Below are 10,784 nucleotides of genomic sequence, written 5' to 3' on the forward strand. Positions count from 1 at the left end.
CACAAGGGAAACTAGGAAATGTCTTGAGGTGAATAAAAAGCTTAAGGGATGCAGCAAAGGTAGTACTGAGAGGGACATTTGTTGCTCTAAATATTTACATTAAAAAAGAAGGTATTTCTCAAGTCAGAGACTTAAATTCACCACTGAAGGAACTGGATAATGAAGGGTAAACTAAACACAAAGTGAGCAGAAGGAAGGAAATAAAGAGTACAACAGAGATAAATGATAAAGAGAAGAAAAAATCAGAGAGAATCAATCAAAGCAAATATTTCTCCTTTGAAAAATTGAATACAATTAACAAACCTTTCATTAGACTGACAAAGAAAAAGAGAGGACACAAATGATTAAAATAAAAAATGTCATGGGGATATTACTACTGATCCCACAAAAATAAAATAGATTATAAGAGGATATTGTGAACAACTGTTTGCCAACAAATTAGATAACTTACACGAAATGAACAAATCCTAGAAACAGTGCCTACCTACACTGACACAAGAAGTAATAGAATATCTCAACAGAACAATGACAAGTAAAGAGATTGCATCTATAATTTAAAAAACCTCCCAACAAAGTAGAGCCATCAGATGGTTTAACTTGTGAATCTTACCAAACATTTAATTAACCACAATCCTTCTCAAACTATTCTGAAAAATTGAAGACAGAGGAGACACTTCTTAACTCCTTCTATGAAGCCAGCATCACCCTAATGCCAAAGCCAGATAAAGATACAGAACAGAAAAGTGCAGACCAATATCCTTTAAGAATACAGATGCAAACTCTAAAAATACTAGCACCGAACCTAGTTACACAATCAAAAATATTAACAATATGCTCTAATTGGATTTTTCCCAGGTATGATGAGTTTTTCAACGTAAGAAAATGAAATTACTTAATTAGTAGGCCACTTTAATAGAAAGAAGGGGAAAAAACACATGGTAATCTTAATCAATAAAGAAAAAGCATTTGACTCAGCACACCTACTTGATAAAACACTCAGAAAACTAGGAAAGAAGGTTATTCCCTCAATACGATAAAGAGTATATGCATATATGCAAAACCTACAGCTAACATCATACTCAATTGTAAAAGAATGAAATCCTTCCATCTTAGATAAGGAAAAAATCAAGTATACCATCACCACTATTATTCAACATTGTGCTAATAGTTCTTCTCAGAGCAATTAGGCAAGAAAAGAAATAAAAGGCAACCAAATAAGAAAGTAAGAAGATAAACTTTCTCTATTTGACTTGATCCTATATATAGAAAATCCCGAGAATTCTACAACAAAATTACTAGAGCTAATAAATGAATTAAGCAAATTAGTGGGATACAAGATCAATATGCAAAAATCAATAGTGTTCTTTAAATAGTAATTTTCAACAGAGAGGAAATCAAGAAAAAAATCGACTTACAATAGCAACTAAAAAAATCATTTATTTAGGAATAAATTGAACTAAGGAGTCAATGGATTTGTACATGGAAAACTAAACAAATTGCTGAAAGAAATCAAGGAATGCTAAATAAATGAAAGTTCATTCTGCTAAATAATTGGAAGTTAACATCAGTTCTTCCCAAAGTGATTTATAGATTCAATGTAATCTCAATCAAACTCCCAATACTCTTTTCCGGAGAAATAAAAAAGCCAGTCATCAAATTGATATGAATGAGAAGGGGCCCTGAATAACCAAAACCATGTTGAATAAGAAGAACAAATTTGGAGGGCTCACTTTCTTATTTTAAAACTTACAACAGTGCCACAGAATCAAAATAGCATGATGTTGGCACAGGCACAGATATATGGACCAATGGAATTGACTTAAGAGTTCAGAAATGAGCCCTCAATTGTAGGCCAATTTATTTTAGATAGGAGTTTCAAACCCACTCAGTGGGGACACAATAGACTCATCAACAAATCCTGCTGGAAAAACTGTATATCCCTATGCAAAAGAAGGAAGATGGACCCCTACCTCATGCCATATATAAAAATCAACTCAAAATGGATCAAACATCTAAATATGAGAACCAAAAAGGTAAAACTCCTAGAAGGAAACATAGAGAAGTATCTTCAGACAAGAATTTCTCAGACTTTATACCCAAAGCACAAGCAACAAAAGTTAAAAAATGGATAATGGGATTTTAACAAAATAAAAAAAAACTTTTGTGTATCAAAGGACTTTATCATAAAAGTCAAAAGAAACCTACAGAATATAAGGAAATATTTGGAAACCACAAATTAAATGAGTGTTTAATATACAGAATCTCAAGCGAAATTCTGCAACTCAGCAACAAAAATCAAACAACCCAATTTAAAAGTGAGCAACAGAGTTAAATAGACATTTCTCCAAAGAAGGTATAAAAATGGCCAATAAGCACATAAAAAGAAGCTAAATATCATCAGACATTAGGGAAATATAAATCAGAACTGCAATGAGGTACCATTTCACACTCATTAGAATGGCTGCAATTTTAAAAAAAAGGAAAATAAAAAGTGTTAGATAGGATATGGAAAAATAGGAAAACTCATTCTTTGTTGGTGAGAATGTCAAATTATCCAGCCATTGTGGAAAACTGTTTAGCAGTTCCTCAACAAGTTAAGTATAGAATTACAATATGACCTTGCACTCCCACTTCTATGCATCTACCCCAAAGAATTAAAAGCAGAGATTCAAATAAATATTTTCACACCAATATTCATAGCTGCATTATTCACAATTTGCCAAAATATGGAAGCAAGCCAAATGTCCACCAACTGATGAATGGATAAATAAATGTAATATATACATACAATGCAATATTTTTCAACCGTGTAAAGGAATGAAGTCCTGAAACATGTAACAACACAGACGTACCTTGAATACATCAGGTTGAGTGAAATAAACCAGACACAAAAAGATAAATATTGTATAATATCACTATTATGAAATAATTAGAATAATCAAACTAGAATTCAGTTTACCAGGGGCTGGGAGTGGTGGGTGGGGATAGGAAATGAGGAGTTAATGCTTAATTGTTTTGCTGTTTTTCTTTTGTACGTTTAAAATGTTTTGGTAATGGATGCTGGTGATAGTAGTACGATGTTGAGAATATAATTAACAGCTCTCAACTATGTATTTTAATGTGGTGGTTATGGGGAAATTTTAGGTGTATTTATGTTACTACAATTAAATTTAAAAATTCAGAACTGTACTACACAGTTTACTCTAATGGTAAACTATGGACTATAGCTAATAGTGTAATTATAATACTGCTTCATTATTTGTGACAAGGTACCATGCTAAAGTAAAATTTTAGTAATAGGGAAAGCTGTTAGAGATGGGGGTATATGGGAAAATTGTATTTTATACATGATTTTTCTGTAAACCTACAAATTATCTAATAAAAAAATAGAAAAAAAGTATTTTTGCATTGAAGGTCTAATATAACAACTGTGATAAAGAATACATAAATTATTTTCCACTCCTTACATTGAGAGCTAGAATTTAATTCTACCCCATACTCACCCTCCTTTGTATCTGGGCTAGAAATAATGACATGCTTGACTAATAGAATGTGGTAGAAGTGAAATTGTTTCTTCTAAGGCTAGTTTATAAGAAACTTTCAGCTTTCACCCAGGCCTTGGGAACACTATCTGAGAAACATGCCCCTGAGAATGCCATGTTGAAGTCACCATTAAATTCTCCACTTGTTAGCTGTAGTTTAGTATAGCCATTCAGGATCTCATCCAAGGAGCTGCAAATATGAATAAAGTTATTTTGAATTCTTAAGCAACCAAGCACTCAGTTGAATAATACTGACTGCCTTCAATTGATGCAGAAGAATCACCCAGCTGTGCCTTGCCTGGATTTCTAGCCCACAAAATCTTGAGATACAATATAATCTCAGACACTGTTGTTTTTAGCCACTAGTTTTTGGATAATTTGTTACGTAGAAATAGATAATTTAGACAATGGCTCTAATGTCTGTGTGTGTTCACATTTACAAATCAACTCTAATAATCATCTGCCAATATGCCAATGTGATATTACTGACCAGGTAGCTGAATGAAATTGTGAAGTGAATCAGACAGCTGCGTGTGTTCTTTTCTCTTTTCTTGATGTACACATTTTCAGTAACCTAGTGTCCTCAAATTACTTACCTGCCCTTTGAAGTCTATAACACAGCCACTTCCATTTTAATTTGATGGATTGCATGAGATTTTTCTAGAAGAATTTACCCTTTTTTTCTTTATTTTTAAAGGAGCTTTAGATTACATAAGTGTTACATCAAAAATATAGATTTCCATAAACCCCAACCCCTCCTTCTCCAATAATTTCATTAGTGTGGTACATTTGTTACAACTGACGAACACATATTGAAGCATTGTTACTAACAAATAGTCTATAGTTTACTTTATGGTTTATATTTTGCACCGCAAAAGTTTAGAGGTTTTGATAAAATGTATAATGGCTTGTATCTATCATTGCAATATTATGCAGAACAATTCCAATGTCCTAAAAATGCTCATGTCGCACTTATCCTTCCCTCTCCCTCAGAATCTCTCATGACCACTGTCTTTATATCAATGACACAAGTTCTTCCATTAGTAGAATAATAGTAAATATACTTTAGTCCATAGTTGCATTGCCCCCTTATTTGTTCATTCTTCAATCTTGAGGATTTGGGAATAGTGATGCCCAGTCTGCTTCAAATTGAGAGGGGCTTAGATGGCATGGGGTAGATGGATGGAACTGTCTTGCTTGCAGTTGTAGATATTCTCTGTCTTTTTGGAATGGGTGTTTTCCAACATCAACCTTTTTTTAGTTGTCCTGGGTGACTCCAATGAACTGGAGAGTAGGTGTTGGCTGCGACTCTGCTGAGATTCAGGACTCAACTGGCATATGAACAGCTATCTTGCTAATTATAGGTTAAATAAATGTGGCAGAAGAACCATGTATAGGAAAATTATAATTAAGTCTAACTCTGATACATTGGCATGATTGGTTATCAGATATTCCTAAGTAAGGCCCACTGGTGGGGTACCAGTTTCCTGGAGTTGTCTGCCCTACTTATAATGGCTAGATTTATCTACAGACCTCAGGAGCACTCCTGCCTGAGGCACTATATACCGTGGCAGTCAGTGAGATTCTCCTGAGATGTGCATAAGCATAATCTCCCAACTAGCTTTGAAATCTTTCAGCCATAAAAACTCATTTGTATTTACTATTTTCCCCTTTTGGTCAATGTGTTCTTCCAAATACATCACTAGTTGGTGGTTAGTAATAATCCCTCAGTGCCAGGTAAGACTCATCCCCGGGAGTCATTCCCATGCTGGGGGGATGGTAGTGAGTTTATAATCTGATTTTGGCTTATAGAGAGGCCATATTTAAGCAACAAAGGGGCTTTCAGATGGTAACTCTTAGGCGATGTATATTACTAGGCTAAGTTTCAATTTTATAAGAACAAGGTTCATACGTATAAACATCAATAGCAAGGGCCTGGTGTATTGGTCTGTACTCCTTCACTTGGCACTGCCCATGTACTCTAGAGATTCTTGCCACTCTATGAAACCATGTAGGCAGATGCCCTAGAATGGGAATACAATATTCTGTTGCCTATTCTGTGGGTCTCCACAGACCAAGACAACACCCCATGACCATATGAACACATTCATATTCCATAGAGGCATACCCCAGTTGTGCTCCTCCCCATACATCCCCCAACCACTGATACCCTACACCAGTAATCCTCCCCTACCATAGCTGCAACCCTTCTGCAATTTAGCTCCCCCCCCAAAAAAAAAATGAAGGCTACCAAACATGATAAAATTAAAAATTAAACAAAAAAGTGTTTTGTGTTTTTTTGTATTGTGTTTTTCATCACCATAAGATCTGTTACCTTTAATGTATATTGACAATTACTTCTGTAGGTTTCCCCATTGTCTTTATTTTTTTCACTTTATTTTCCTAAAAGTTCTAGGTTACAGAAAATTCATATAGAAAATATAGGGAATTCCTATATACCCCACTCCCCCACATCCTCTCCTACCAATAACATCCTACATGTATACGGTACATTTGTTACAATTGATGAACAATTACCAAAGCATTGCTACAAACCACAGTCAATGGTTTGTATTATGATTTACCTTTTGCACTCTATACTTTATAGGTTCTGACAAAATGTATAATGGTCTGTATCTGTCATTGCAAGATATTACAGCACAATTCCAGTGCCCCCAAAGATTCACCTTTTGAACTTGTCTTCAATTTAGGATAAAAGTCATTGTTTCCCCTGAAGGTAATTTTAAGAATCAGCTGAAATAGCATTTCAAAAGACCCACCTAGTAATTATGAGAGAGCTTTGGTTCCCAAAATATATACTTTGGAACATTCCCAATTCAGCCACAACTCTGGGGGAGGGAGTAGTTAAATTCATCTTGTGCTGCCAATGACTTACCGCAGGTTGCACCTCTCATCTGTCCTCATTTTTCTCCAGGGTCTTCTCTGATACTGTGGGATACTACTGTCTCTGCATGCCAGAAAATCCAGAAGTGCAGGGGAGTTTAGGTTCTCAAGGATGACTCTGAACAATTGGGTTGGGGGACTGGATGGATGTTTGAGCCTCCTATTCCACAGAAGAACAATTCTGGGTAGCTTTCTATATTACTGTTCAGAGGACTGACAGAAGCGAGGACCCATTACCTGGAGGAGGAAACTTATCAATGCATTCCTCTTTCCCTCCTTCCTCTCTCTCTTTTTTTTTTTTTTTTTTTTTTTTTTACTTTTCCATATTATTCCCTCAGACTCCTTACTCCTGCTTCCTGGGATCACATCCTTCACATCGCATCAAATGAAGATCTTAGCTCCACTTGTTTTGGGGGAAATCCAAACTAAGACTGTGTCCTGAAATGACATCACCTAGGAAATATTTTCTATTTATGCTAAAACCCAATTCTCCTACTGATCCAATCAGGATAACCAAAATGCAGAATTTTGTAGCATGAATCTGTTTAATAAAAAATGACTAGGAAGAGAATTGACAAATATCTCTTTTTGTGGCAAAACAAATTTCAGTTTACCAAGGAAGTGCATAAATATCAGGCAAGTGACTCAATAATAAAAATTTGTATTAGTGGTAACATAAATGACAACCCCTGAATGTAACTATATATTAAAGCTTTCTGTAAACTTTAAAAAAGATTTTTCTGAGTTGGCCATGTATTAACTCTGGAATCTCTCAAACTCCCCTGAACAAACCTCAGTTTCATTCAGCTTCATGAACAGCTTCACCTGAGTCTCTCAAAGATGAACTGTGGAAACAATGAACTCACAATAAAATTCAGTTAGCCTTCAAAGGGAAGTAAGGAACTCAGGTCAACAGTTCTGCCCCCCCACCACCCCAAATTGAAGTGTTTTCATGAACTGTGGAGCTTATAGTGCTGCATGAAAGACTGGTTCTCCAATGAGAGCAAAATGTGCTCTGAGAGGCCATCAACTGTAGAGTATAGTGGGAAAGTGTGTGTTTGTGTGAGTGTATATGGACGATGGAAGGGCAGGGGGAATGTTGAGAGAAGGTAGTTAATATTTTTCTAAACTATTACAATTGCCAAGGACATGATTGTCATTACTTAATAAATATAACAAAGGAACCCTATTAGATAAATGTTACTATTTACTGATGGTAATGGATGAGATTTCTACTTATGAGAAAACAGAGATTCAGTAAAATTTAGAAATAATAAAAGTCAAAAAGTTGGTGAACTATTGAAGCTAGATTAAAATCCCAGTGTCTTCCAGCTTCTTACTTTTTGTTCTTTTTCTACATTATACTACTTCTACTAAATTAAGGCAAATCAGTTTCCACATGACAGATGTTTTCAGCTGCACAGCACCATTTCCATAAAGCAAATATTTTTAGCTAAGCTACAGTTCTTTATAAGTTAATAAGCACTATCTATATTCTAAGGTAGTATATGGAAAATTAAACTGTAAGGAAAGCAAAAGTTGCCCATTTTTATTCTTACATTGTAACCTTCGCAACTGTCTAATGAGGAAGAATTGCAAGAAGAAAATGGAGTAAGCAAGAAATAAGTGAGAAGATGGGGGGATGGTTCAGGAAGAGAGCAAATATTCTCTTTCTGCTTTTCTCCCTGATTAGAATTATAAGTTATCCACAGGTCTCTTGAATCTTTCTTTGTTCAATACAAGAGACCTGGCACTATGTTCAGCCTACATGTTCTTTACAGTTATTCACAGATCATTAAAAATGCTTAACTCACAGCTAGGGATATGATCCTCCTAGATAAAATTTGCTAAGAAGACAGGGAACTTGAGTTTTTCTTTACTTTTCTCCTCCAAATTACTACACGAACTATCATCAGCCACCAATCTACTTCTTTCTGTAGCATTTTCTTTGTTCAGTCTTGAAAATGGGGATTCTTATGACTGCCCTTTCTTCTCCCACCAGCCCAAGTATATTAACAATCTGTTTCTACATAATAAATTACCGCAAACTTAATGGCTTCAAATATACATTTTAATCTCACAGTTTCTGTGGGTCAGGAATCTGTCCACAGCTTTCATAGCTCCTTTGTTTCAAGGTCTGTCACAAGACTTTAATCAAGGTGTAATCCCAGGTTTAGATTTTATCTGAAGGCTTGAATGCGGAAGGACCTGCTTTGAAACTTATGTGATTTTTGGCATAATTCAATTTCATGTGGGCTGTTGGTCTAGGGCCGTAGTTCCTTGCTGGTTTCTGGCAAGAGGTCATCCTCAGGTTCTTTTATTTTAATTTTTTAAAAAGATGCTTAGATTACATAATTGTTACATAAAAAATATATGGGGGGAAGTGGACTTGGCCCAAGGGATAGGGCGTCTGTCTACCACATGGGAGGTCCGCGGTTCAAACCCCAGGCCTCCTTGACCCATGTGGAGCTGGCCCACATGCAGTGCTGATGCACGCTAGGAGTGTTGCACCACGCAGGGGTGCCCCCTGCATAGGAGAGCCCACGCACGAGTGCACCCCATGAGGAGAGCCACCCAGTGCGAAAGAAAGTTCAGCCTGCCCAGGAATGGTGCTGCACACACACAGAGCTGACGCAGCAAGATGATGCAACAAAAAGTGACACAGTTGCCTGTGCTGCTGACAACAACAGAGGAATTCAAAGAAGAACACGCAGCAAATGGACACAGAGAGCAGACAACTGGGGGGGGGGAGGAGATAAATAAATAAAAAATAAATCTTTAAAAAAATATATATGGGCATCCCATATGTCTCACTCCCTATCCCTCCTACACTTGCCCACATTAACAACATCCCTCATTAGCATGGTACATTTTTTTACAATTGATGAACATATTTTGGAGCATTGACACTAAGTGTGGATTACAGTTTACATTATAGTTGTTTTTGATTTTTTAACAGATTTTTTATTATCTATTTTTTAAAAAGATACATAGATTACACACAATGTTACATTAAAAAATATAAGAGGTTCCAATATACCCCACTCCCCACATGTCCCACTCCTCCCACATCAACAACTTCTTTCATTAGTGTGGTACATTCATTGCATTTGATGAGTACATTTTGGAGCAGTCCTACACAGCATGGATTATACTTTATTTTGTACACTCAGTGGGTTATGGCAAGATATAGAATGTCCTGCATCTGTCCCTGCAATATCATTCAGGACAACTTCAAGTCCCCAAAATGCCCCATGTCACACCTCTTCTTCCTTCTCCCTACCTGGAGCGATTCCCATGGCCACTGTCTCCACATCAATGATGTAATTTCTTTAGAGTCACAATAATTCTATAGTAGAATACCAGTAAGTCTACTCTAATCCATATTTTAATACTCCATCCTGAGGACCCTGGGATGGCAATGCCCATTCCATTCTCTATATTGAGAGGGGGCTTAGATCCACTTGGTTGATGGATGGGATTCTCTGCTTGCAGTTGTAGACTCTTTCAGTTACTTGATGTGTTGGTTGATCATCCTCACCTCCTTGTTAGCTGACCTGGGTAAGTCCAATGAACTGGAGAGTAGGTGTTGCAACTCTGCTGAGGCTCAAGCCCGGCTGGCACATGAGTTTCACATGACAACTGAGGGAGTGCTGAGTTCCCATCCTGGGGTCTCTGTCACATTCCACAGTGGAAGAGCAACAGTCCCCCAGGTGCAAGGGCAAAGACCAGTGAAGAATGATATTTCAGTGATGGGCTCTTGATACCGATAACTATGTTTATGAGCCTGTACACTTGAAATTTCAACTAAGCCTAGAGTTGCAAGGTGCCTAAAAGTTATCTCCTGAGAGCCTCCATGTTGCTCAAATGTGGCCACTCTCTAAGCCAAACTCAGCATGTAAATGCATTACTTTCCCCCCAGCGTGGGACATGACTCCCAGGGATGAGCCTCCCTGGTGCCAAGGGATTACTACCAATTTCCTGCTGGTGATGCAACTAGAAAAAGACCTTTACTAAAGGGGGAAATGGTAAAGAAAAATGAGTTTATATAGCTAAGAGACTTCAAAATGAGTCTGGAGGTCATCAGAGGGGTCGCACTTCTGTACATCTCAGCAGGATCTCAGAACACCAAAGTAGAAACAATCTCAGGTAGTGGGGCTCCTGAGGACTATGGAGACACCCAGGTCTTATGGTCATGAAAGATGGGTCTGGAGTTCAGTGCCTTGCCAGTAGGCTTAATTTTGGAATTTGTACTCCTGAGTGTCATGGAGTTGGACCCAGAGGTGATTTCTCTGCACATGCCTCTTCTGTCACTTTTGCTGAATCTGTGGTTGGCAC

Source organism: Dasypus novemcinctus, chromosome 11, assembly GCF_030445035.2.
Source record: "Dasypus novemcinctus isolate mDasNov1 chromosome 11, mDasNov1.1.hap2, whole genome shotgun sequence".
NCBI classification, from domain to species: Eukaryota; Metazoa; Chordata; class Mammalia; order Cingulata; family Dasypodidae; genus Dasypus; species Dasypus novemcinctus.